This window comes from Solea solea, chromosome 18 (genome assembly GCF_958295425.1).
Source record: "Solea solea chromosome 18, fSolSol10.1, whole genome shotgun sequence".
NCBI classification, from domain to species: Eukaryota; Metazoa; Chordata; class Actinopteri; order Pleuronectiformes; family Soleidae; genus Solea; species Solea solea.
In genome coordinates this window covers 18,760,351-18,783,016 of record NC_081151.1, presented here as the reverse complement: position 1 = coordinate 18,783,016, position 22,666 = coordinate 18,760,351, and the positions used below count along the sequence as shown (strand labels likewise).

The window sequence follows — 22,666 nt, the reverse complement described above, 5'->3', positions numbered from 1 at the left end:
AGGCACACCCTGTTTCACAACACTTCCTTCAGGAGAACTGAAAAACAAAACTAGGGAAAAAATGTTTGAATTAATGAAAGACAATTGATGGCGGTCAAAAACATTTTTGAGCTCAGTTGCAAACTGTTACCGACACAGCTGCAGATTAAGTGTTGGGAACGACACAGACATGAGGGAGGCTATTACAGCACAGTTGCATCTCATTGTGTCAGTGGTAAAATCGTGGACCTCATTCCAACACAAATTCCACATTCAAACCACATCAGAATAGTGCGGGTAAATAAAAAAAAATCTACGAATGAAAGAATGGAGTGGACTCCAGAAGTGTCCTAACCCATTTTGTGCATTTAAATTAAATATAAACAAAAACATACAATAGTCTGGGCGAAGCAGCAACAGAATGCCCTTACAAGTCACACTATATATTGTTTTCCCACAAGGATCAAAGAAACGAAGCTAGTTAAAAAGCTAATAAACTTCAAAAATAATTCTTGATATAAACAATGTGGGTTGTCTGTCAAGCTCAATGAGGAGGACATGCTTTTAAATTAGGAACAGATTTGCTGTAGATGAATTCCCTCAGGCAAAAGCACACACTGCACATTTGCACACTAATCTTGTAACACAAGATCGCAATAAATAAATGACATGGGCGCGAATGTACACAACGTATGGACGGAGTAGGGATAACAGGATGAAGTGATGGATCTCGGAGTCGTGGTGATGAGATCCACCTGTCAGTGCCTCTAGAGTGAGCTAACTGACACTTTATTATTCATTTGTTAAACAATGTCAAACCTTTTATTAGCGCAGAGGGTTATTTGTAAGACCCCATCTTGGGCTATACTTCTGTACATAGATAAGCACCTTCTGCTCAGATTTCTTTAAGCAAAGCAACTCGTATCTTGTAAATATATTTCCCAAATGTATCCTTAAATCAAATCTTTGAAATAGTGGGGAGTAGCCTTTCCCGAACTATGACAACACGCATCGCTGCCACATTTCAAGCAAAAGCATGTGGTGAGTATTTGTCTTTTTTTTTAATTCTCTGCCCTCTTTTCTTTGCCGCGTCCTGAACCGAACTTGGCTGCAGGCGTGTAGAAAAGAGTGACACAGACGTCTCCCATTCTTTTCAACTACTTTCAATTTCTCACCTGTCGGTCAGCTAGGTATAGGCATCAGCCCTCTCTCTCCATAGACTCGACACTCACATGTATTAGAAGCACAAAAAAAAACTGTCAGACATAATTTACTCGGGACGGGAGCAGTGAAAAGCCAAGAAATAAGCTCCTTTTGCACACGTTAGTGGACAAAGAGGGAGAAAAGGGAGGCACGAGTGTGAAAAAGTAATGCCTGAGAGTAAATAAAGTGTAAAGTACCATTTGGCAAGTGCCTCTTGATGGCTGTGCTCACTGCAGGGGATGATTACATAATTAAATTCAGCTACAAGGAACAGAAGCATCTTACAAAAGAGATGATGGCTCTTCATTGATCTCGTCATTCACAGACCCGTGTCCTTTGCAATTCCTGGAGCGAAAGTATGTTCTTTGAACATTATTTTTCAACAATGTGCAAAATATACAGCACTTCCCACTTAATGACCACATCTGTGTGAAACAATAAATATATTTGGACACAGACAAGCTTTGTAGGGAAAAAAAACCCTCAAAAATCACATACTCTGTCAATTTATTCATAATCTCATCTCTTACTAACACACACAAGCAGTGGAACAAGGTGTGATGGACTGAATGATGTGGATATTGATGGCTCTATTAGGATACTACTACTACTCACGAGGCATCATCTGCTCAGTTATGTGTGTGAAATACTGACAGCTAGAATAATCATGGCTGTCACGTCAGTGGCAGCGTACTTTCCTACCCCAGAGTGCATCGCACCCGATTACCACCTTGCATAATTTCTTGAAAATGGTGGGTCAGCAGAGCTCCGCTCACCCATCCATAATGGATACAGCCTCATAATGATGCTATGCAAATGCGGAAAATTCCACATTTGCCCAAATTTTTTTTACCTGCTGTTTTGTGGAAAGCTATCCACGATGGCAGAAAATTTAAATAACTGCTGGCGCTATTTTAGTCAACCAACTCCATAATAGGTTAAATCAAATCAATTTTGTCATTGTAAATGTCATTGACATACAAATATCTACTCATTAAAACATTAAAGCCGTGTTACCATCATGGTACACAATCAGAATCACACTTCATTGGCCAGGTTTGTGCACACAAACAAGGGATTTTTTTTGTTTTTGTTTTTTTTAACAGAAAATGTTAATATAAAAAGCTATTGCGATTGTGCATGTGGGACAGTGTAGAGATGTCCATTAATTGTTAATTTGAGAGACAGCCTGGGGGAAGGAACTGTCTCTGGCAGCAGTTTGAACAGTTTATGTCCAGGGTGTGAGGTGAGTACAGTCTGGTTCGGTATAGTATGGTACTGTTTGGAACACAAGCCTGTTTCGACTGAGAACAGTACCTTTACTTGGTAGGCGGGGTGTGCGCTGTGCACGGACAACGGACAACAGACAACAACAGAGGACATCCAGCAGCTTGTTTTTATAACTGTCTCAACAAGCTATGGAAAAACGCTGGTCGCAAAGGAGTAAAGCTTTTCTGTCACCCAATCAGCTGACCGCTGTGGGTCTAGCTCCAGCCGTACTGTACCATTACTGTGGTACACCAAGGGAAGGGCTGGTTATGTTATTACTATTCCTAATGGAAATGCAAAAAAACACCGCTCCACTCGTAGTGAGGATATTGGAAATATAGATTCATGTGAAAAGCTACACAGTTACTTCATAGTAGATTAGAAAACCAAATCCTGTGACCTGAACAATATTAGCACATTCTGCAGACCAAACTGGGTGTAATACCCGATATACACATTTCAAATTCACATCGTATGCGTTTTTGATGCAACCATTGTTGAAGTTTGGATTTGCATCCGACTGATAATGTTACTTTATTGTGCCGCACAGCTGCAGGTGTCTCTCCCATCTTCACCGCACTTGCAGTTATTAAATAACTGCTGAAAATGTGCCCTCGTTCTCCAGAGCTTGAAATAGGATGAACAGACACACCTTTAGGCTTCTGGTGTATTATGTGTTACAGCAGATTGTCAGCTTATCACGGGGAGAAGGATCGGTACGAATAGGCAGATTTAAGGAGATCAATCACTGAGGCAGTGCTCTTACATGAAAGGAATTATGAAAGTCTGTAATTGTTATTCATGAAAAACACAATCTGACAAAGAAGGAATTTCCTATCCACAATAGGCTCACCAGGAGATGGAGTAAGAGAACATGTGCAGCTTTTATTGACAGCTCAGGGGAACATGATTCCCTCCAATGAATATCATTTGCCATATCCCTTTCCAATGCCTTTCGATAATTTACAGTATTGATTCAAAAACACAGTCATACACTGTGAAGTGGAGGAGTACAGTGATTTCATTTAATGCTTTAGTGATCTGTGGCCTCTGATTTGGTACACAACGACCAACAACAACGAAACATATACGCGTGTGACGTGGGTCTGCAGGGAGCAGTGACAACAGGCATCTGTCAAGGTGAAATACAGACGAGAAGAGGTAAGATGATTTTCAGTGCTGATGCTTCACATGTGACACCCTGATGCCACCGAGCAGCGCGATGAAATGCATTATGGGGCAAATAAAACTCAATATAAAAAGAAATCACTTAATCCACTTTTTTTTTTGGAAACCCTTCTTTCGAGTTATTAATGACAGTCTCCCTCTTCTTTGACATTTCCAATCAATTACAGATTGTATCCAGGTGATTTAATTCAATTTCATGTTGCAGTGGAGCGTTTTTGGGACGCACAGCATTAATCAAAGAATTATGCGGAGTGAAACACAGGGGAGGCTTGTTGTCACTATTACAGCCAAATCAATCAGACTCTGCTGAGCCTCCCGTCTGAACACACAGGCCATTTTATTCTCCTGATATGTGCGTATCTCTATGATGCACCAGCAATAAAAGCCTTCTCATGTTGTGATGCTACATTTTTAAACACGGGGGATATATCTAAAAAAAAAAAACGGTATGAATTACATTTCTACATTTTAATACAAACTGCACAAGGTATTTTAGATGTAAAATGAATGCATACATTTTGTATTATAACATCATGAGTCCTTGCACTCCACAATAAAAAGCTTACAGCATTTGTTTCCCATTATTTGGAATAACAAACCTGTTACATCCTTTTCAATAAGTCTACCGGTGAATTAAAAATCCCTGCTCTCATCTTGACGAATCTCCTTCTTCCTTTTCCAGAGCGATTGTTGCTATTGCTCGGCAGGTTAAAGTCCCATTCTACCACCCACTTTGTGTGCGTGTGGCTCTTTTTATGTGTTTCTCTCTGTGTGTGTATGTGTGTGTGTGTTTTTATGCAAGAGGCAGGGCTCTGTTTAGGCAAAATATAAAACAGTTATTCCCCAGGTTGGACCGCCATGTGTTCAAAGTTTCAGGTAATAAAATCTGAGTGTGCTCATAATTCACGTGTCTGCTTTTCCAAGATGCTTATCTAACCACAGAGCAATTATCACAGCGCTTCCAGACTTCCTCACTGTACCGGCTTATCTGATCGCTCTGCAAATACAACCTAGAAAAGTTAAGCACAGCACAACAAAAGGTCACCAATGGCCAATTTCTTGCAGACACTGCACACGATGATCCAATATAAATGCCAGACTACCACACTGCACACAGTGTCTGAAACCGCTTCATGGCAAATCACGTGCAATCCCCCCCCAAGATCAGACTCAATTCACACCTCTGAATGACACACTTCACCCAACCTGGGATGAGGAATATAAATTATTAAATCCAAGTACCGTCTCTATCCTCGCCTCTTCATGAAATGCTGCACTTGGTTCACAAGACAAACCCCTGGTGACAAGAGATGCAGTCAACGTCAAAACCATCTTTGAATAAGTATCATATTGACAGCGATAATACCCTGACAAAGAGTCGGCTAATAACATGAAGCGATCCTTTTTTAATTCAACTGAATTGTCCCTCTTTATCAGCGGCGTCGTATGTTTCTGTGTGATGCTTCTCCAAGAACGGGGGGGGTCTCAGCGGGGGTGCGGGGGGATTAGAGACGGATTCCTCTGACATCTCTGGAAAACACACTAAACAGCCAGCTGTCTCCACTGGCGGAGGCTGCAGCCCATTCAGAACCAAAGCAGGCCGCAGAACCAGCTGCACAGTAATGAGCCTATTAAAATGGAGATCTATAGGCACAGATACAGTAGAGGAGCAATGTGACAACCAACGATGTTCATATGGTATCAGGCTTTGGCAACATGAAAACAGATTTGTGAGGAAGACCTTTTCTTCTTTTCACCTGGATAGTCATATTGTCCATCCCGGTCATTGTTTAGCTATGTGCAGCATGACATGGACATGCTTTTCAGGGCAGAGTGAGGCAAAACACTGAGATTACAATGTGGTTTGTAAACAAAGACAATCTGAGGGGAAGATTCAGATGTCAACCTTAGGAATATAATGGGTTTTTTTGCATTATTCATATATAGTCAATGTTTTAGCCATCTTAAGTCAGAAAAAAATAAATAAAATAGTCTTGGCCAGTTTTTTTAAATGAACACTACATCATAGGAATATGATGTAAAACAGAAACAATAGTCACAAAAGTCACACTGTCAAGCTTCTTGCTTTGGTGGACGAACGGTTACAAAAAAGGGAGTATTCATTTTACAAAGAGATAAAAAAAGAAACCTCAAACTAGCTTAATGAAAGTTGACGGTTGCAAATAGCAATTATATTCATTATGGAATGATCCAAAAGACAAATGAGATGGCTCAATCCCTTGTATAATAAAAACTCAAGACAGATTAATCAAGCCTGTAAATCAATTAATCAATAACCTATTTGAACACTGGTTCACAGTTTATACCATCTGAAACTCTTTTACATTACAAATATAACCAGGAAGCGTACCATGAAAAAAAAGAATGATCAACCGCCAGCATGACACCATTAACTCCTGCAGAGGAGACCATCCCTCTCCGTGAGGAATTGCTGGCCGTCTGCACATCACTTACAGAGGAGACATCAGTCTCTGGTATAACAATGCTGAATCACTGGCTGTATCAACTGCCTGGATCGACAAAATTAAGCTCCTAAATTTCCCTAACAGCGTCTGATGAGTGATGAATCCCCCCCCCCCCCCCCCCACTCTCTCTGGCTCCCGGGCCATCTCATCCTTTACCAAAGACATGTCGATTGTCTTGAGACGGTTCTCCGTTAGTAGGTCAAATCGGTTTATATGTAGGAAAGAAGCGTGCGAGACTACTGAGAATTATGAAATTGAAACATTTGTCACCAAGTGTAAGACAGTACAAATGATCCATCTTTATGAACGTCTCTTTGGCAGGTGAAAAGAATGTGCAATATGGTTTCAGTGATCTGAATAAATGGAATCACTTCAACCTGCAGCTGTTCACATTTGAGGAAACTAGATTGGTAGTGCTTTTCAATTTGAAAGTGCAAATTATCACAACGCATATATTAAAGGGCCACTTCACCCAAAAAAAATGTGCTGTTTTTTTTCTTTATTAATTTCCAGAGATAAAGACAGTGGGATTGAATATCCTGAATAAAATTAACGAAAAGTCGACGGCACAGTCACTTCCTTCAAATAAAATAAACGCCCAACACGGCTCTTTACTGTCAAGATGCTGTGTAAAAGATCTGGGAATTTTTTTTAAATAATTATTTACATAATATAAATAATAAAAATTTGATTAAATTAAACAGCATCATAATAATTGTAAGTTTATCCTTCATTTGACCAGGTGGAAAAATGGGTGAAACAGCCCTTTCAGTATAGATTAAATATAGAAAGTGTGGAGGAAATTTGTGCTTCTCAACCACTTACTTCAAAAATGATTGGACTTTTCTAAAATGGCAGCACGGGGGTAGGCGAGATCGTTTTTAATGAGCATCATACCAAAACATGGTGATGACAGGAGACAAATTTGCTGAGCTTCATTTTCTTAAGCACTGATCTCCTTTTGCTTTGGCTGGAATTTGAGTGAGGCGGTAAAAGAACACTAATGATGAACATTTAACACATGACCTGCAGAGACGAGCCAGTTTCTGTTTGACTTGCGAAAACTGGATGAAAAAGTTTCATTCTAGATCACCTCAATCAATACCCTCATTAAGCCCTAATCAATTGTCCATTAACAAGCGGTTTCTCAGCAAATCTCCAGCCAAAGATCTGTGTCTCAGAGTGGTTATATGGAGCAAAGTGCACACACTGTGAAACCATTAGTCAATTTTCCTGAGATCCAAAGCAGCATAGTGCACGTTAGTATTATGATAGGGCATATTCATTTTGATTGTTAAAGGTCATCATGTCATTTTTCTGTCTCAAACAACCACGTCAATCATACCATGAATATTTAATGACCTCAAGAAGACGTCTGAAATGGACCGAAATGACACAGACGTCTCGATATTGTCTCTCTTACTTTCTCCAAATGATGTACAAAAGCAGCATGAACAAAGACTTTTCCTGAGTGCACAACATAATTATTCATCTTGCTGCCAAACCACCTCCTAATATTCATTTCAGTAGTCGGAGCTCTGCAATTATTTACATTTTCTTTTGTAGAGTTTTCCAAATGTATAAAAAATAAAGTTCTACAAACCCAGCTACCTTGAATTGGTTGTCTAAGTCAAGTTGAGAGATTACAGCAAACATTAATAACAAAGGAGGGCAATCCTTTTTTCTTTTTTTTACAAGATGAATTACATGGTTCCACCAGCCCATACAGTAACTGTGGTGTCAAAGAACAATGCAGCAACACACGTACACACATGTAAATACACACACAGCCATACGTATGCACTGGGCGCCTAATCTCCATGCAGACGACGTGCACACCAATTGAACAGAGAGAGTTTTAACCATGGACGCACTCTTTCACTCACGGTGCACGCGTGTGTGGGTGCAGAGATAAACGAGGTAAGGGGGATTAAAATGTCCCAAACATTCAGGCGGTTTAATTGAAACCTCCCCAGGGAGACCGCGCGGGGGAGAAAGGGGCGGCAATGCTGTCAGGGGAGCGACCGCTGGAGACCCTCGTAAGGTGGATCCATTCCCTCATCAGCTCTCAATAGGAGATGATGAATAGTGTGACATCGGTATCCTGGAGGGGACAGGTGTGTCCACTGGGACACTATGGGAGTGCTATGTGGCCTTCGTGTCAAAGATGGAGCATGGGGGGGTTGGGGGTCCCGTGTGGATCAACAATTGTGATACAATCAATCAAAATATTAAAAGGTTCTCTCTTTTTTTTGGACAGGCCAATCTGACAAAAAGGAAAAAAAAGAAAGCAAGAAAGTTTCCATTTCAATTAAGATATATACAATATATTACATTTCCAAATACATTGATTAATGTAAATAATAGTTGAGGCTTTATTAATCAAATGTCAGTTTAACTTAACCAAGGATAAACCACTCTCCATTATCTTTTATATCGATGGACACTTTTGGTTGGCTTTTTTTTTAGCATACATACTAGCTGTTCTTTATTTTCCTCTACTCAAAACCCACTGATGCCATACAGACTTTTATATCATTATGCAAGGGAATAAAATAAATTCAGTTGTATTATAGGAAGCTTTGGAGCTACAAAAGACTAAAGTTCAACATTGATTTTAGACCATTATTTTGGTTATTTTGCCTGCAACACCCGTTTCATTGGAATGGTTACACTTGTGTAACCACAGATCTGAGTGAACAGACTATCCCTCGACCATCATTGATCAACCAGTTATAAGAATTACCTTAAATTACTGTCCGACTGACAATGCAACCAAAACAGCAGCCAAGTAATGCATTTTGAGAAGAAAATGATCATCTTTTATTAAATGTGTTTATTGTGGTCATTTGTTGTATTGGATTTTATTATTTTCTCTTGTTTTCTGACCATGAATCATTTTTCAGTGCATGGAGTTTTGGTCTTAAATAAAAAAGGCATTAGTTTTAAATCCCACCACTAAGACCAGTTCAGGATCCGGTCCTGTGTGCATGCCATCCCTGTTATAATGGAGCACTGAACAATGTGAGTGACACTGCTGACCGATGACTTTTTGTCAAATCAATGAGATGTGAACAAGTGCTGTGATAATGTTGTTAGCCGCATCATTTTCTCCTGTTCTTGGTTGAGTTGATGATGGATAGGAGGTGGTGGCCATTTTGTCCAAGGTCAAGAAATGATATTAGCAAAAAAAAAGAGAGGAAAAAAAAGACTATTGAGCAGTTATACTGGCTGACACATCACTCTTTTACAACATCTTCAAGATCACAACAGATGTACAGTGAGTTACTTAATCTGACACTGATGCAATCAGTGGATGCATTCAATAGTAACCGGTGCAAAGCAGGGGAACAATGTGGCCAAGGGCCTTCGAAAGGAAGCCATGAATGGTTTCACGATTCTATCCAATGCTGAATATGGAACTGTGCTGAGAAAAATGCAGCTTTGATTCACAGTAGACGGCGTGTCCATCATGCTGAGCATACCGCAAATTGCAGGAGGTTCTGACGTCGAATGGCACAACGTTACCTTCATGCCCAGTGTAAAATATGGCTTCTGTTTGATGTCTTTGTGAGTTGTTTGGAAGTCTGGAAATGATTTTTAAACACTAAATTCAAAAGACTTAAGCTGAAAAATGCAGGCAGGTTCATATTGCTTTGTTTTCCACATGGCTTTGGGTGGTGTGATAATGCGGGTGCTAAACTCCTGTCAGTCTTATTTCACACTAAACTCACTAGCGTGCAATCCTGCTTGGATATTTACTTAGCTTAACTAAGAATATTAATTAGCTGAGGAAATACAATTTTCTGTTTAACAGATTAGAAATGCTTACTTGATTCTCAATTAGCTGCTTAAATAAAGCTGTATGCATTTGTCTGTGTGAAGCCCAGTTCTGCTTCAAAGCTAATACCCAGTATGCAAATTCTGTTGAATGTGGCAGCGCGGGGTAATTCAACAGGAGACCGGAAACAAAACGGCCCGGTGTTAAGTTTCTTTGATCAACAGAGAGGAAAAGCATGGTGGTCATTTTCAAAAAGAAAGTTTGACGAACCGTGACTGTAGCATGAGGAAATCTGGTTTTCCATGGGGAGATCTTAAGCCAAACTACTGTATTAATATCACTTAAATGATGGACTTCGACTCAGGTGTGATGGATCATGACAACGGCACTACACAAAATCATGTTAAGAGTTGTTACAATAAAATTATTTTCAGGGTAGCATCCATGATCAAAATAGTTGGTGCGTGTTCTGTTTGACAGGTTGTTTTTTTATGTTTGGTACAATGAGATAAAGCATGGAGTAGAGGAAAATCACTTCTGCTCTTAACCATCTGGTGGCACTCTTCCAGCTGTTAAAGACCCAGGAGTGCACTACATATACTATAGTCCCACAGTGTGGCCAAAAGCTGCTGCGCCCACCAAACAAAGGCTTTTGTAAAGGGGGATTCGATTGAGTTTATATTTATAGTAACAAAATAACAATCAGATAAAGCGTCTATGTACTGTTGCCGCAGGTCTTTCTTTGCCGAGTTTGCATTGTGGAGTTCAAATGCAAACAAATCCAAAGACGTATAATCTGTGACAGATGATCATTAATGTGATGCATCATCTAATGACTATCAGTAAGAGGAGAGCAAATTATAATTCATGAAGCATAATTGGTGAGTTGGGTCATTTGAACGACTAAGATATTACAATCACTTTCGCTCAAATAATGTCTTTTTTATGACAATCATTAGAATAAGAACACTATTATTTTTTCCTAATGTGGTAAAAGATAAACATTGAGAGTATAAAATCTTCCATTATACTAGCCACATTGATGGGGCAATATTTTTGCCCTGGCGCTAATTCAGCGCATATGGCAGCCGTCCTTTGTGTGACACGGTTATTTAACAGCAGCGCGACGTGCGCCTCACAAGCCGACGTCTTCTGCAGAATCAGAATGGCCCTTGTTGTGAAAGGACTTAAGTCAAGCCCCTCTTCTTCCACGAGTGGCAGTGGCCCCCTCGCTCCACGCCCACTGTTGACTGGGCTCAGCCCCTCCTCTACACTCCTCCTCAGTCCTAATGAGCCTTCTCCTGGGGGCACGGCTTTACCCCCGCCAGGGGTAAAGAGGCCATCATGTTGCTCATCTAAAGACGACACATAGCCATGACTTCCCCCCCTAATTGCATGCCTGTGTTGGCTCATTTGTTTTCATCATTAAAAATTCACCCCCATTTTTTCCCCTTCCCCACTGATAGACCGCCTGTAAGCAATTTGGGGGAGCAGATCGTTTCTACTGGCTTGGGAGGGCTTTGAGGCCCCTTCCTCTGATGTATAGAAACGCCCACAGACACACAAGGACTTGAAAAAGTACAATAAAAATTTTAAACACATAAACACTCATCATTATGCATGCACTCACTCAAACACACACAAAGTAAAAACCCCTTGGGATTGTTTGCATCTGTGGCAAATTTTTCAAAGTAGTAAACATCAAACTCAGACTGACTGTGACCCATAGGAGAGCAGACCTTTAGCTGGCACATTAAATATTGATGCGGTAAAGTTATGCAGATTGTTTATTGACTTGCTTCACGGAAGATATGGGGTGGAGGTAAAAAATAAATAAATAATTAAATAAATCACGCCTGGTCAAGTCAATCCTAGAGTAATTAGTTTGATTTCTGAATACAAATTTAAATGGACTTCCTCTTCGTGACAGTTGGGTTATAATTCCAGTAACAAACAAGCACTTGAGAAATAAAAATATTGTGCCTTGCTTAAATGCTCCTCTGGAGTGCACATCCCCATGACTGTAGACACAATTAGTCTGTAATATCTCAATCACACACAATTACAGCTGATTCAGTGTAAACACGGCCCCCTCCCCCCTCTGTTACTTGACTTGGCTGTGACATTTGCCAGGTGGTGTTTGCCTTCACCATGCTTACGTTATTATGAGGCTAATGCCCTAGTAGCATCCTGTTTCCCATTTAAGGTAATTAACACAGAGGCACTGTTCCCTTTCAACAGTGTCTGCCCATATAGTTTCCACAGACTGCGTGTGATCTAATTATAGCAACATTTTCAAAGTTTTCATTGTAGTTTTCCAATTTTAGAGGGAAAGTTTTCAGACCTAATCATAAAAGAGAAACGCAAGCAGCAAACAATGACTAAAGAAAAGCTTGAAAAAGATAAAAATGATATGATTTGTCCAATTGTTTTCATAAGATTGATCATTCAATCCGACAGTGGTCCTCTGAATTCAACACAAACACATGCAGCCTTAAAGTGATAATTTGTCTTTCAATTGACTCCCCATCACAATTTGGCTTATTTATTTATGTTTCATACCACTGTTGTGAGTATATAGACATGACTTATTGTGTGAGGCTCAATTTCAACTTCCTTTACTTAAGTTCTATAAAGCAATGCATGGATCGAAAACATTTAATGTTACATTTAAGAATCTGCAGCCACATGCTGTCTCCTGTTCACAGTGAGTGTTTACGCATCATTATGTCACCATCTACTAAGAGATATATAGGAATTGTGATTGCATCATTAACTTTAATCATTCAGGGCATTTACCGTTCTTTGGCAGAGTTATGTTATTTTTCCTTTTTGATTGTTAAGACTATCTCCTAATGGATTACCCATCTGTTGCAGCCCCAAGCATTAGAGGTTATACAGTGCTCCCTATAACAATACATTTACAAATAAAACAATTACATAACACCTTTATTTTTGTTTGATTTTCCTCTGACATGCATTTTGAGTACTGTGTATATGAGCATGACTGGTAATGCCAGCTTCCTGTGACGGAAATTTCAATGCCAAACAGAAGAAAATGTAAACTGATTTCAGTGTTTGATCAAGAAAATAAGGCTCTTTAGAGTCACACTACATGTTTCAGAGATGTGTGTGTGTGTGTTTGTGTAAAGTATAAACAGAACAAAAGGAGAAATGTTTTTCAGTCGCGAACTATCGTCACAAATAATCCACAAGCGTGTTTCCTTGTCAACTCATTTTGAAGTTAATATCACCTCCTTCGATATAATTTACAGTCAATTGCAATCTCACATCTGCTGCACATATTATGCACAAGATCCAATTTGCAGTAAAGGTTTACACTGTGCCGCTTCATTATAAATCACTAAAAACACCCATGTGGACCAGCTACTGGCCTGATACTGGCACCTGATATGATCTCAGTGCCTGGCACTACCTGAATTGTCAGCCCATATTACCAAGTGTTATGGCATGTCCCGACCTTCTGTTCATCCAGCCTGCCCAGCATGGTTGTATTACTGGGAAAGTGACCAAGCCACGCAGGCAGCACCGTGCGGTAAATCCCTCGATGAAACTACAGTGCCAAAGATACAATACCTACAAGGTTGGCACAGTGGAGGAGTAGACATACAGCAGCATGGGTACCAAATTCACTCCGATGTTCCTGACTCATTCCAGAGTGTTAGAGCAGTAGATAAATAACGAGATAAAGAGGAAGACAGCGAAACTGTGTTTTTGCCTAAGGTAAGACACCCGTTACTGTCTCGACATGACAGGGAAAAGAGAGATCACAGGAGACGCTCAGGAGAATGGGCTTGTGCTTTGTATGTGCGTGGCAGAGCTCGTACTGCTGATGCAGTTGTTCATAACCCCCTTTTTTTTTTCCAAGCGTCTCACACAAACGCACACAGAAATGAGTCAGACGCATGTGAGCACAGACACACACTTTTACCCCTCCAGCAAGTACACCTACACACACCGCAGAGCACCACACACCATCATACGGCTGGATGGGCAAAGGTCCTTTTCACATCTTGCATTGTATGTAAATCAATAGCAGAGAATACACTTGTTTCCCCTCCTATTCCTTTCATTGATACACCAGTGTTTGTATGCATGTCAGCTACTGCATATAAGAGAAAAACTAATTCCTGCTGTCGACACACACACACAATTCAACAGGAGAAGATAAATCAATACTGGCATCTATGCTGGAGTAAGCAGAAAATAGCATCCGTGTTAAGGTAAGACGACACAGCTGAAAAAAAAAAAGCATGATATCTGCAGTATTCAATTCAAAGAAAATTTAATTACAGCCTGTTTTCAAGCTTCATCAGTGCATGAATGGATGTTATGATGGGCATGGGAGTTCTGCTTGAAAGAAACTCTGGAGGAGAGACTACGGGAGAGCAAGCGTATGTGTGTGTGACTGCATGTATGTGGAGGGGATTAAGGCTTCCAGCCTGATTGACATGCAGGTGCAGTAACTGCCTTCTCTGGGTGCAGAAATTGCAGAACCCCTCTGACAAGCAGGTGTCACTCAATCATGCGAGCGCCATTCAAATGTGTTTCTCAAAGCACAGATGCTGCAGAACTAAATAACGATTCTGCCGCTGTTATCCTTCCAAAAATCCACATAAACACGCACCACGATGAACACAAATTCACTTAATACAGAGCTCATAGCCAGCTTGGTAAAAACAGCATGCTGCTCTGGCTGACAATGACACTAAATGGAAAGCAAATGAGTCGACATGAAATGATGTGCGTGTGAAAACCTCTTATCAGCACTTCATGCTACCTTGACAGCTTACGCTGCGTTACACTATACACCAGCTGCTGAGCTCCAACGTTGCCGTCGCATTGTGCCTTCAGGGGAGGTTTCCACGAGGTGCTTTCCATTCCCACCCTGCACTAACACACAATAGGGTGACACTGAAGGTGTTGAAGTCAGGTTCTGCTATCACGCTGCAGATAATTGTGTGGCCTAATGGAGAGCCAGCGCACGGCGGTTGAAATTCGCCCTCGGCTATATTCAGCCCACAACATTGTCAAAACCAAAATGACTGATAGGAGTGAACTCGCCAAGTTTGCTCCCTCAAGGGAACGATATAACCCTTTCTAACAGGTCTACTAAAGAAAAGGTATTTGAGGGATTTCTGAAACCACACAGGTGCTTTAACATGAAGCATAGAGCAGGGAATTTAGTGAAAATAATCTCCTGTGCTTGGACAATAAATCGTGGAGCACAGGTCTGTAATGCACTTCAGTAATGGCTGAGCGTACAGAGAATTTAACAGCGATTTTCCATTCAAGATTTTCACTTTTCATTTGAAACAGGTCACAACCAATTCCAGTGAAACATTGTATGAAAAATGTCTTTCAGCAACCTGCCGTCAGTGCTACCTGGATTGCTAACTGACACCTCTCAAGCTGATCTGACAAGACCTAACACCCTGTGATGTCCTGTAATTCAGTTTATCATTATCACCCTCCTCCTCTCTCATCGGAGCACAGACTATAAAGTGACACCTGACCCCCATGGGTCACTGAGGTTAACGCAAAGCCAAATGACTGTGGATAACTGGGCAGTATTTGTATTTTCTAGGCTTTGGATTACATTAAAATGAGTCAAAATGGTAACAATTGATAGTGTGATTAATGTAACTGCATTTACCTCAATTATGTCAATAGTGATGTACCTGCAGAAAAGCAGAAAACACTACCTGATATTTTCCCATCCCTTCTTTATTTTCAGATATTTTTTTTTGCAATTGCTTCAGCATTTCAAATAAAATCTTTTTTGATGGGAAAAAGATTTGGTGTCTTGTCATGGAGTAACTGCTTTAGTTTATAGTCCCGCCAGTGATTTGCAGTAACATGCTGAGACCATTTTATCCATTTAGTTGAAAATTAGAGGAGAGGAGCGCCTTGCAGCTTTATGATCTTATGAAGTGTGTTACAGTTGCATAAGCCAACATGAAAACATTTTCAGCTCACTTAAATTCTTGTGCATGGGTGTTTGTAAACCCTGAGTGCTTAACAAAAATATTACAACTGCAGTGTGTCATCTCTAAGCCTCTCAGCAACCTGGTTTACCTGTTCCTGCAGCATCTCCATCCCGGACTGAACGGTCTACTATGTCCACAGTCGGTCAGCAAATCAGAGGAGACCGCAGGCTGAGCACTGGTTCTGTTTTCAGTCAAAGCTCTGTGATGAGAGGCCAGTAAAGAGGACAGGACACTCAGAAGCATGTATCACAAAGTTATAAGCCACAGACTGTCTGACACTGACTAACAGGCTGAAGCCTTTTTATGTGCTGTGGTTGGAGGCATTACGAGTTCTTCATCCAATTCTTGAGAACACAATATCTCAGGAACACCTTGGACTCAAGGATGAACGGATTAGATTTTGCTGATCAAAAAAGGTCAAAGATCATTGTCTCCTCACTGAACACATTTTCGGTCATAACTCAAGAATTCATTCACTTCTTAAAAAAGAATAAGAAAAAAATACTCAAGATGGCCTTGATCAAATGCCTTCACAGCCTTCAGTACAGGTAAATATGGATTTAAAAAAAGGGTGTATAAAAAAGGGTGCTATTTGACTGGGTACTGGAAACATAAAAGACATCGTTTCATATCTTTCATGTACCATCATGTTTTCATTTACAGTGAAGGCAGAAGACAAACCATATGTGTGACTATTAATAGGTGAAAAACACTACAAAATAATCTCGATTAAAAAACATTACAAAACAGGTATTACAAATCATATTACAACAATGATAATAACAACGATAATAATAATAATAATAATAATAATAATAATAATAATAATAAATAAATTATTAAAGGGAAATGGACAAACTGGATTACTGCTGCCCTGCAATTTTGAAAGTCACCATCTTGATTTTTATATCCACAGAGTTTGTGTGCTGCACTTACGATAGTAGGAGTGCTGCCTCTGGATTTTGTTGTAAAGATGTACATCTGTGTCCCCTTGGGTACCTCCATCTATACTACCACACATATAACAGCCACCATGCAAACCAGTTTAGGGCAGATTCATTTGGAGCACAGAACAAAAAAGACTCCAAAGAATCTGAATAAATATTGCAGGGTTTCAGGGAGGAGGTGCAGTGCAAAAAGAAAAATGCTGAGACACAAAGAAACAGAGCAATTACATGTCATAACACACCATAATGAAGACTGAAGGTGTCCTGGCAGAGTGTAAATCACTGTCTGATCTCCCAGTAGGTGTCAGGTCCAGACACTGTCTCGCCTACTCCACACACCGCCTGCACACAAAACACAAACACTGCATAAAACATACAGAGGTGGAATGACAGTATTGAAATGTACCTGTGCTGACATTTAATCAAAACTTCCAGCATTACAGTATGCCAGAGAAGAGAGTGTTAAAGGGGAACTCTTCAGTTGTAAGACATCATTCAAAAAAGGTAAAAAAAATGTAACTCATTAACTCTCATGAACTCTCAAAAGAAAAATTGTTGAGAAAACGAGGATATTATTAACTCCAGGTTTGTAATAAAATCATGCAATTTAGCTGAATGATTCACAAAGGTACCCTTACATACTGTACACTGATTACTCCTGGGACCCTAACTGATTATTCCTGGTGCTAGTACATATACTGTCTGCTAACACAGATATAATAAAAAAAAAAAGGGCCACAAAACACACAGGAGCGTGTGCTCAACACAACTGTAATAATCCCTTACTGCTACAAATGACAGTTCTGCCTTGCAACAGAAATGTATGCAGCCGTTTATCCTCCATCTGTGGTGACATCTGTTTCATATTGTGCTAGCTAGTGTTTGGCATCAGTAGTTTAAATGTTTTTATCCAAACACACAATGTAAATAAGGGAGGTAATCCATTAGTGAATACAAGCTTTGCTTGGTCGTATTTGCCAATTTAAATGATATGTATCTGAATACTCTAATTAATGCGTGTCTTTCTCACATTTCATTTGTCAGTGTTCGATGGAGGCGCATATCAACATCAATTTACTAAAAAGGCAGGGCCACTTTGAACCTTGTTCCATCTTCCATCATGTGGTCAGGATCCTGTCAAGTTCAATGATCCCAGTCAAGAGTCAAGCTTAGGGTCTAAGAGGACACGGGGTGTTTTGTAATAATCTCCATCTGTGATCTCACCATAAGGGTCACAGAAGATACACTTTAGATTTTATATGATAGCAACAGTGTGGTTTACTATGTGCAACTTTCACACAACTACTTTCCAGGTACTGAGATATATATATATATATAAAATACAGTCATAAACCTGTCCAACAAGACCACACAACTGCTATGTGGGTGTTTTTTCTGTTATTATGAATACATGTTTTATATGAAATAAACACATTTGGGTTTAAGCCACCAACGGCACTATGTACTCAAATATAACACTCAAACTATCCTATTCTCTAATATAGTGGCAGCCCTACATACATTTTGCCTTCAAGCACGGTCCAGATTGAAGAGTAATGGAGCCTATGAAATCAAAAGGGGAGCAAGGCATGCTAAAAGAATAAGAAGTCGGATTCACCACACATCATTTCACACATACTGGACTCAGAGTGTCAGGAGAATGTCACAGGTGTGCACCATTTAAGAAACCTATGCATTTGTATAGGCTCAGGCCTCACTCAATATAGCGGGGGATGGTGCACTGTGCCAACCATGAAATTAACCATTTCACAAACATGTGGGCTTGAATAAAGCAGCGCCACACACCTACAAGGCAACTAATTCTACTGTTCTAGTGCAATGTAAACATGGTTCATGGCAAAAGGAAAATCTATACTGTGCAAAAGATGCAGCAAAATACAGGAACCAGTCACTAACAGTGCAATTATCTAAAAAAAATGAAGCCTTATATGATGTAGACAATCTTAATTAATGACCAAAATCTTTCCTCATCCCTTTCTTATGACCAAATTCCATGAAAATAAACAGATCATTCATCAAAATGAACAAGCAAAAAAAATAAGAACATGTGGTAAAGTTGGAAACACATACCCTAACCCCCATCTACAGGCACCACCGTTTCTTAGCTTTTTATTGCAGAGTTGCAACTGTGTCTTTGAATTCTAAACCCAGCAGGAAGTCCAGAGAGTTGAAAGCTGCAGCCATTTTAAAACCGTGTGAGATTAACACGACACATGTCTATACCCTTTGCCTAATTAGGCTTTAAAATGTCCCAAGTTTTCAAAATTGCACCATTGTCATATTTGAAATAAAGCATTTGAAACATTAAGAAAGAAATACTCATTAATGTGTCAATAATCCGTTGAGTATAAAGACGCTGCTGCAACGGTGTTATTACTTAGAAACGGCCTAATGAGCATGAGGTGACAAGTGAAACGTGTCAGAGTGAAGAATACACAGGAGAGGGGGGCGAGCTCAGAGGGTCACGTCTTGTGTGAAAGGAAATGGGGAGTGTGATTGAAATGGCAGGGAAAAAACTTGAGCTATGAGGTTGTGATTAAACTGAGAGGACAGACACCGTGGCCCTTCTGTCATTTAACACTTTGATTGCATGTCTGCCATGTCCCCGTCAGACTGACTGCTTCATCAACATCTTTGTCTGGTACATATATCCATTTGGCCCGAGTTCCGTCCCAAGAGACTAAAGAGGACACGGGCAAAAAAACAGGTCAAGTAAAAATGACAAAACATCATGTCTGCGGTGCGTTTCATAATTGAAGCCCACGTATTTCATCAATTTTAGCCACACTAGCAGGATTTGTGGATGGCAGTGTAAGTTTGTCACTGCATCTTTGGTACAGACTGAAATATGATCACTCAGGCGATCATTATATTTCTCTACTGATGTCAGAACTACCAACATGTTGGTACCTGTGGTATTATCGCAACAGTTTTCCAAAACATTAGGTGAAAATGTTCTCCCTGAAAATAATCAGTTTTTAACCAGGATGATCCAGGCTGTCATTTACAGAATCCCTAACCCGACTACTAGTTAGAGAATGCTAATAGACTAAACTATGACAGTTAACACGTTAAACATGAGCAAATTAGAGCTGCAACTAACGATTAATTTCTCAATTAATCGTTCGGTCCATAAATTATCATAAAACCTTAAAAAATGTTGATCGGTGTTCGTCAAATCTGGAAATGTCTTGTTTTGTCTACAAACCAAAATGATTGACTTTTAATGATTTCTTTGTGATCCAGAGCAAAGAAAAGAAAATATTCAAATTTAAGAAGCTTAAACAATAGGAAATCTTGGTTTAATCATGAAAAAAGCTTTAAACCTATTAATCAATTATCAAAATACTTGTCGATTAATTTAGTAATAGATTAATAATCGATTCATCATAGACATTGTGAACATTAAAATAAAACTCTGTTAGTTGGCAATTAATCGTTACTCTAGTAAAGTGCATAGCTCACTCTTCAATTCTGCGGTTTGATAAGTTTCTAAAAATGTTAAATTCTTTTGCTTTCCATTTTGGAGGCTCTATTCTCTCTCAAGGTGCAGCAGCACAAATGTTTTCCCGCCAGCATTCAAGGTTTGAACAGACCTGTGGATGCATAGAAAAGATTCCTGTAAGATGAATAAAAGCCCATTTTGAATCAAGTCAGGGAGAAAATTATGTTCAAATCACTTCTCTTACTGCTTTCAATAAAATGCCTCACAAATTGGTTAAAGGTTATGAGGTGCCACATCAAAATGACAGAATAATTATGGCTCGGGCTATTTCATTGGCAGAAGACAAAAACGGTGAATAGAAACACGCGAGAGAAATGGAGGCAGTCGGAGCAGTTCTTTATTTTTTATGCTGAATTCTCCCAAAAATAATAGAGTAGGTAGCAGCTTGTTTGAGGATTTAAAAAAAAAATTAGGGCATAATTTATTGTGGTCTTCATCTTCATTCTCTTTATCATCGTAAACCTCAGATACCACATTCTGGTCTCACACAGGAGGTCTCGCCCTTCCCAGTGACCCCAGTGTTACCCTTCAGACTAAACAATGATGCCGGGTCAACTCCTCATGGCCAAAGACAGATGGTCCGGCTCCTCTCTGTGGTCACACCATGGCCAAGGTCACCTCCCATGCTTACGGTGCACCTGCACCCCAACACTCACATCATCATAATCTTAATTCCTGCTGCAGCTCGCACAAGTCAGCGCGTAAAGCCTCCTGCCGGCTCATGTTAACGGGGTTTGCTGGTGTGTGTCACATAACACTGATGACTACATCACACCTGCACAAGAGGACACCTGTAGTTAAACACAGTGTGTCATTGCTGCCTCTAAAGGTCTCAATAAATCAAAATAACAAGATCTCATTTGATGATGCAATGTGGGATCATGGGAAATCATTTCATTAAAAGGTGACCAAAATGAAACGGCCCATTACTTTTAATATAAATATGGATTTCTAAGAGTGAATATAAGTTCACTACTACACAAAATCTACAAATTGTTGTTGTTTTAGGTATTTTAATGCAGAAATGTTGTATAATATATATTAAATTGTGCAAATTCCACTCTACTTAAGTTTAATTTCTCTTGTCGACCCATAAGGATCAGTTGGTCATTGGTGAACAGCTGTTCTGCTTTAACTAATGAAGACATGATGTAATTTGCCGAAAAGGACAACAGAATGGAAAAAGCAATGAAAAGCAGTGGAATAATATGTTAAATTACAACACGTGCCTCCCTTGTATGTCCCTGAATCAATTGGAACTTGGTGTCATTCTTCAAAATGGTCCACAGCAGAACCCTGGAGAGAGGGAGAAGTATTGACAAGAGGCTGTGATCCATGGGACAGGCTACCTGTCACCGTCACAGGAGTTCCTCCCTCAACCATTCAATACAGCAAACCATCAGATCAATGTCCACAGACACAGTCCTCCCCCCTGCAAAACTAATTATGTGAGCATTTTACACTGCCAAGTCTCCTCCACGCTTTGTTTATGCAGGCTGCAATTAGTGGAATAGTCAATAAAAGACTAGGGGAGGCACCGTGAAGGAGGCACAATGGTGGAAAAAGGCAGACGTCTCAAACTCGGCTCTGCCTTCCGACTGCTGGTGTTGGGAATTCAACAGCAGGCGGAGGGCAGAGCCGAGTGTGTGATGGTACAACTGCACACTGGACTGGAAGGGTTTGATGCCAAGATCAGAGACGAACTGTTCCTGTGACTTTCTCATAAGTCCATGAGGCGTTGATGTAGTCGGTTCTGCAGCATAAATTCCACAAAAGTGTGATGCTGGTGGGTCTTTATACCACTTCAGCATGCACAATGAAGTTGCTGTGAATATTTATGATGGGTTTAAAGAAATTGTACTCGGTCCCCCAGGTGTCACAAAGTGGCTGTAATCAGAATTCAGCGGTGCCTCATGCAGTATGTCAATAGCCTGTGCTTGTCTACAGAGAGCTGTAAAATCCAGCGCTCCATGCTGCATCTAAAGGTGTGGTTAAGTAGCATAGCAGCAACTCACCATCTCATTCTTCTAACCGTTGCTGCATTTTTCTCCACACAAGTCACACAACAAATCTGCATAAAAAATAGGATACAAAAATATCCAGTATTAATATCCAGATATTAATCCAAATGACGAGGATATTACGTTTTGCCTCCAGAGTGTGCGCGTTTTGAGTGCAAGAGGGAAACAGCAAAACGTTTTAAATTAGACCGCTTTGCCACAGCGATATGATAGATGTATGGAGTACATGTAAGGGATACAAATAATTAAATGGTT

The 22,666-nt window shown here is 40.0% G+C and overlaps 2 long non-coding RNA genes across 2 annotated transcripts in view; both read right to left on the bottom strand.

Annotated features, from left to right (window-relative positions):
- LOC131445225 (uncharacterized) overlaps window positions 1–16,084 on the bottom strand; it is a 41,472-nt gene extending 25,388 nt beyond the window's left edge. The window contains exon 1 of the long non-coding RNA XR_009233823.1: window positions 16,006–16,084. This is a non-coding gene — a long non-coding RNA (uncharacterized LOC131445225). The remainder of the gene's footprint in view (window positions 1–16,005) is intronic.
- LOC131445224 (uncharacterized) overlaps window positions 16,076–22,666 on the bottom strand; it is a 30,362-nt gene continuing 23,771 nt past the window's right edge. Inside the window, exons 3-5 of the long non-coding RNA XR_009233822.1 lie at window positions 17,107–17,206; window positions 16,854–16,922; window positions 16,076–16,116 (exon numbers count right to left, since the gene is read on the bottom strand). This is a non-coding gene — a long non-coding RNA (uncharacterized LOC131445224). The remainder of the gene's footprint in view (window positions 16,117–16,853; window positions 16,923–17,106; window positions 17,207–22,666) is intronic.